General features: G+C 28.0%; 1 long non-coding RNA gene across 1 annotated transcript in view; it reads right to left on the bottom strand.

Annotated features, from left to right (window-relative positions):
- Window positions 1-5,460: 5,460 nt before the first annotated feature.
- Window positions 5,461-7,177, bottom strand: part of LOC136076480 (uncharacterized) — a 5,823-nt gene continuing 4,106 nt past the window's right edge. The window contains exon 3 of the long non-coding RNA XR_010636307.1: window positions 5,461-5,641. This is a non-coding gene — a long non-coding RNA (uncharacterized LOC136076480). The remainder of the gene's footprint in view (window positions 5,642-7,177) is intronic.

Genomic DNA, 7,177 nt, shown 5'->3' with positions numbered 1-7,177 from the left:
GAAAACCAGTAGAGCTGCCACTGCTAAATGCACAATCCTTGAAGCAGTGAAAGCTGTTAAGTTAAATGGCAGAAGCATAGCCAAGGTGTTTCTAGATTTTAATATCAACTATAGAAGCCTACAACGCTATTTTTCGAAGCCTCTACAGAAGATCTTGAAGAAAAATTGACAATACCTTCATTTCACACTGGCTACGTACAACCTAGGTTTGTAGGTTGTTAATATGTTTAAGGTTTATAATATTTATTATAAGTGGCTCCATAAAATATGTATTTATACTGGTATATATTTAATATTATTTAAGACAAGTGTTGAAACGGGAGTTTCATCTTGAACTCTGTAGCTACTTGCAAAGAGCTTCAGATATTTACTTTGGCTTTACACCAAAAGATGTTTGGAAACTAGCATATCAATTAGCAGATGCTAATAAATTGGCTATGCCAAAATCATGGATGGACAATCATTGTGCTGGGAGAGATTGGTTTACGTCTTTCCTACAAAAAAAATCAAACATTGTATTAAAGTGCTCCAGAGGCCACAAGCATTGCACGTGCCATAAGTTTAAACAAACACAATGTTGAAATGTTTTTCAATAATCTTCAGGTGAGTCTTCAACGTTACCAATTCACCCCAGCAGATATTTGGAACATGGACAAAACAGGGGTAACTACAGTTCAAAAGCCTGATAAAGTGATCTCAAGAAAGGGCTAAAAGCAAGTCGGGGCAATAACCCTACACGGCCTTCAAAGGAGCATCCAGTTTAGCTACTGGTTGACAATCACTTTTCGCTCTTATTGTTGAATGCAAAAGACAAAGCAACAAAAAACATACACAAGACTTATCAGAAGATGAAAACAACAGTATCATTTGCATGGAAACTTAAACTAACAGCGGAGATGCTGAAAAATGGATCAAATGTTGTGAGTGCTCAAGCTGGGCACGTGAAGAATGTACAGCAGAAGAACACGTGTAACAGAATGTACACGTGAAGAATGTACAGCACGTGAAGAATGTACAGCTACATTTATCATAATTGTGACTCTGATGATGGTTTTTAATGGTCATTTTCAAAGTGGTTTAGTGTATAAATTATATATGTTATTTTTAATAAATTATAAATGATTAATATTATACTTGTTTTCTTTTTGAAAATATTTTTTTTACCTTTTAGACCTACACTTGTGACAAAATATAATTATGACAACTTACCCCTCTTATCATTACAACCTGCCCCGACGGTGGGGCAAGTTTTCATATCAAGGAGGCTTCTTTAGAGATGGTGGCATGTTATACTCAAATGGTCTGAAGCTTTCCAAAGTTGTTTTTTAAATAACTATAATGATAAACTACCATATAAAATAGTTTTTATGAAAAATGACTAATTAGTTTTTGAAGTATCTGGAAAAATTTAAAAACTACGACAACGTGCCCCGCTCTCCCCTACTATTGATACAATGTAATTATACTATGCGACAATGCGATTATTGTTAGTACATCTAAAACTTTTATGTTTGTTTAAAGGGTGTTACGCATTTATAACTGTGATTAATTTTATAAATTTGTAAGGTGTGTAAAATTTTAATTTAGGGTTGCAAAAACACCAAAAAGAAGTACATATTAAAAAATTGAAATATAAAGACTTAAATAAAAATAACTCACAATGATTTAATTATAGAAAAATGTATTGAGAAAATTACATTTTAATTATTTATTTCTTGGTATCTGTAAGTTTGAGTCTCTTGTAAAATTAAAAATTGCATATTGTTTTTTGCATTTGTATTGACGTGCTATTTTTTCTTGTTTTAATTTATTATTATTTCACCCGTCCAGCTGTAAAGAATGGGTTTGAAACCTTTATTTTAAAAAAATGCTTTAAGATCTTTCATTTTGTGCCACTTTTATTAATGATAGGTGTCGATGCATAAAGAATTTATGTAATCTTTCAAGCATCAGATAAAGTAGTTTTTGTTAAATTTGATATTTATTATTTAGTATTTATTAAAGATATTACTTCCTTGTTGCATTGTTTTAACTTTGCATGTCATTTAGGTTCTGAATTTGTTTTATCATATTTTATATTATTTCATTTATCTTTAATAACTTGACAACAAATAGAATTGAATTCGCCCCACCCCCTTTTCTATTTTGCAAGTGGGTGGGGCGAAATGGGACAGTTAAAAAGCAGCAATTATCCATTTATGTAAAGCTTTAAAAATGTGGAAAAATGAAGGCTATCTATCGTCTAAATATGTTCAGACATTAAACTCTCAAAAAAGTGACATTCCTATAGAAACTACACGTCCTTACACCCATACACCAAAAAAAGAAATAACAGCTAAATAAAAATTTTTTTGTGTGTTTTTCATATGCCATATGTATCAGCAGCTTTTCTAGTTTTAAGTTCTATTTCTAAAAGTATTTTTTTTTTTACAATAATAAAGCACAACAATTAAAAATAAAATGATTTTTTTGGCTGAGATACAAGACTTCAGGCTGTCCCGTTATGCCCCACTGTCCGTATATGTCCCGCTCTACCCTATAGTTTTTTTTGTTTGACTTGCTCAAATAAACATTATAAAAAAACAACTGTTAACCGCTTAACTTATTTCTCAATTATATTTCTTTAAAACTTAAAGTTCATTTTTTGATTTTTCAAATACATTTTGTTTTTGAAATGACAATTGTTATGGATACGATTGTTATGGATACGACAAGTGTTATGAATCAGGGGATTCCAGGTTCAAGTCCTGGTAGGGTTGCAACATTTTTATTTTATGTTCAACATGCATTGTTTAAGTATTTTTTTATTAAGAATTGATAAGTAGCTTGTGATGAGTTTTGTACTTTCTTTTATGATGAAGGTATTATTTGTGGTTAAAGAAATTATTCTTATTATCTCTACAATTTCTCTGTTATAACTGTTTTTTCTTTTATATATATTGCAATTATTCATAATAATGATAAAGAATTATTAATAATGATAAAGAATTATTAATAATGATAAAGAATTATTCATAAAAATGATAATTAAAATTTTATGATAAATAATACGTTAGAAACACTTCAGTTATTAACGTTTTAATGTAATTAATTAGATACACACGTGCACCTAACGCAATAGAGAATTTTCTTTCGTAGATGTTAAACTTAAACTTTTTCTTTTGAAATAAATAAACGGTGTCAGGGTTCTAATAAGCTTTAAGTATGCAGTAAAGAGCAAAAAAATTTAACATTAATATACCTTAAAGTACGCGCTGTATATAAACCAACTTCTAGCCACATCTTCACATTCTTTTACTAGCCAAACATCCTAAGGTAGTAATTAAAACATCTGTATCAGATGCACAACAACATTAAATGGTCAAATAGCTGACATTAGGTAAAAAGTTATTCTGGAATTGGCCTTTTCATGGGTAGTATTCAAATAGAGCTCTTCAGTATTCAAGTTTTAATAATTTATTGTAATTGCGACCCTGGTAGGGTTGCAATTACAATAAAGGTGCAGACCTGTAATTGCGACCTTCGCATTGCGAAGGCATTGCAACAAAAAACAAGTATTGCATTGCGACAAAAAAATAAGTCTAACAAAGAAACAAAGTGTTTTTGAAATGATTATTTTTGTGGCTATATTTCTGTCCAAACAAAGCCCCTCAGTTATTACATGCATATTTCTCAATTATTAGCTAACCAGACTAATGCTACGATTGGAAATGTTTATATTTTCAACACTAGCACCAGACAGGCAAGCAAGTAATTGTGGTATTTTAACGTTTTTTTTTATCCAAACGGATTCTCTTAAGCTAACGTTAAAAACGAAGAAAGTGTTTATTTTGCATTAAAATCTTCAACAATAATTACGTCTATGGTCTGATTTGACTAGTTATATTAACTAATTGTAATAATTAATTCCATAAATTATTTACAAATTTAACTCAAAAAGAAATTAAAAAATATAACAAAGTATGAAAACTTACTTTCAATATAGCTTATCTTTTGTAAATAATGAGTTATGCTTTTATTTATAGATCACTATAATGTGTTTTTAAAAAAAACTGATTTTAAAATGAACTTAAATAATATTTTAAATAAAACTGATTTAAAATGAAATCTTAATTGTTGCTTGTTTTATAAATAATTTATTTCTTCAACAATAACACAAATCAATGCGATTCAACTTACCACACGCAAATTTTTATATTAAAAAAAATTAAGTTAAGACTTAGTTAATAGTTAAGCGTAACTACAAATAATCATATAAATGAAACTCAAATAATCTAGCCCAGAACGTTTTTCAAGTTTTCAAGTTTTTCAAGTTTTCAAAATGTTTTCAGACATTGCAACTTTCATTTTTTTTTTCTGATTTGATCGAATAATATTACTAAATTAACAGGCTAATATTTCGCTAGGATGATTTATATTTAACTTTTTTTATGAATGAGTATGCTCTTTTGCCCTATATATGATAATATTACTAAAAAAAAAAATTTTTTTTTTGCAACGCTTTTTCATCTAGTTTTTTATATTAGTTTTTATTAATGAGCATTTTTTTATGCAACGCTAAAAAACTATTGTCTCAAGCTCGTGACTATTTTCCATCTTTTAATTGTTAAAACTTAGACAATACTTTTTGTAAGAACATATTTAATGTTGTTTCGAAGGTTGTGATGCTCTACATTCAAACTCAAAAGGTTTTTTAAGCTCATAGTATAGCAGCATCTTTTTGATAAGAGATTTAAAATGAAGATAACAACGTTTCTTCGTAATTTATTGTATCAGATAGATAAAATCTTATAATACAAGATGTAATATTAAAAAGGATTGTGTTTTGTTTGTAAATACGAATATTAACACTTGTTTGCTATTTGATTAGATATTACCCAGCAAACATGTCAGCGTTGAATCAACGTTGAAAACCGGTCGCAGCGTAGAAAAAGCGTCCCAGCAAACATGACAACGTTGAATCAACGTTGAAAACCGGTCGCAAAAGATGTTGCGGAAACGTTGACAAAGTAATCGATTTTGCAAAGATATGTAACGTTGTTTAATAGACGTTGATTAAACGTTATTGCGTAACGTTGAAAAAACGTTACTATATGACGTTACAAAAGCGTCGCAAATAAACGTTGAAAAAGCGTTACATAAAAAGCGTTGTATTAACGTCGCAACTTAACGTTGAAAAAACGTTACTTAAAAAGCGTTGCATAAACGCTGTTAAAGCAGTCTATTTTGCAAGGATTTGTAACGTTGTTAGTAAAACGTCGATTTAACGTGACTCAAAGACGTCGAGTAAAGGTTGAAATATAACGTTGAACCAACGCTTAAATGCGCTGTATAAAATATCGCCAAATATTATTAAACGCAATTAAACGTGGCTATAATATATATTGAATTGGCAAATAAAACTAAATTGTAAATTTGAACTAATTGCAATTTGAACAATAATTAATACAAACAGTAATATACAATGATAAATATAAAAAAGCTTAAAATATACAATTTATAGATATATATATATAAAAATATAAATATTTTCTTTAAAATTTATGTGTGTGAGTGTTTGCATATATATTTATGCAATATATAAAACTACAATTAACAGGATATCGTATCGATAGGCCAGGATATCATTGAGATACAGAATCTAAATCAAAAAACAAAACTTGTACCATTAGTATTCTGAAAGCAAACGTAAAAAAAAAATGTTATTAAATTAGTATAATTATTATTAAATTTAAAAAGTAAAAATAAATAAATAAATAAATATATATATATATATATATATATATATATATATATATATATATATATATATATATATATATATATATAACTTATTTATATATATAATTTATAATTATAGGTTCAGGTGTCACTCCATTGACTAGTTTTTAACTATACGAGTGACACCTAACCTTATTTATGTGAGTTTATAAATATTATTGTAAATTTTCATATTTTATGGTTAAATAAATGGATTATTATTATTATATATAAAATATATAGATAAACAAATTACATATATATATATAAATTATATATATATAAAAATTATATATATATAAATTATATATATATATATATATATATATATATATATATATATATATATATATATATATATATATATATATATATATATATATATATATATACACACTGTGTGACAAAAGTTATCGTACACTTTAAAAAAATTACAAACTCTTAATTTAGAATAAAAGAAATGCAAGGAACAAGTTAAAAACTGAATAAAAACTATTTGATTTATAATTATTTAAACAAAAATTGAAAAAACAGAACTAGAAAAAAATTTTATTTTAATATCTTGATGAAAAAGCATGAAAAGTAACAAAAAGAAGGTGACAAAAGTTATCGTACGCTTTCAAAATAGTACACTTTGATAAATATTATGGGAACTAAACTTATATTTTAGTATCGTGTATTTTACCCTTTAGCTTTTACAACAGCAGCAAGACGTCTTGGCATCGATTCAATGAGTTTTTTTGTAATAGACGGATCGATTGATTCCCACGTCTTTACAATTTGGACTTTTAATTGTTCAATGGTGTTTACACCTGTTCTATCTATTCGTCTATCGATTTCATCCCATAAATGTTCTATTACATTCAAACCAGGGCTTTAAGGTGGATGATTTTGTATGTCCCAACCTTTTTTTTTCATAAATTCCGTCACATCTTTGGCCTTATGTTTGGGATCGTTATCTTGAAGAAAAACGAAGTCATCACCAATACCAAGATTACGTGCTGATTGTTCAACATTTTCTTTAATAATACATTTATAGTAATGTTTATCCATATTTCCTCCAATAAATACTAACTTTCCAACACCTGCTGCCGACATACATCCCCAAACCATAACTGATCCATTTCCGTGTTTAAATGTTCAGACTGTAGTTCCATTTTCTAAGCAATTTTTTGATAAACGCCATACACGAATTCTACCATCAGATCTTTTTACATTAAATTTAGACTCATCTGTCCATAAGACTTTATTCCAGAATGAGTCTGGCATATCAATGTACGTTTTAGCATAGTTTAATCGAAGCTTACAATTTTTATCACTAATACAAGGAACCTTTCTTGGAACGCGACTCACTATTCCTTGTCTTTTAAGACTTCGAATGACTGTTTTTGGACTAATTTTAACCCCCAAATCGTTT

The sequence above is a fragment of the Hydra vulgaris genome, chromosome 02 (assembly GCF_038396675.1).
Source record: "Hydra vulgaris chromosome 02, alternate assembly HydraT2T_AEP".
In the NCBI taxonomy this organism is placed as follows: domain Eukaryota; kingdom Metazoa; phylum Cnidaria; class Hydrozoa; order Anthoathecata; family Hydridae; genus Hydra; species Hydra vulgaris.
The sequence above is the reverse complement of the archived record's forward strand: the minus strand, read 5'-3'. Positions and strand labels throughout refer to the sequence as shown.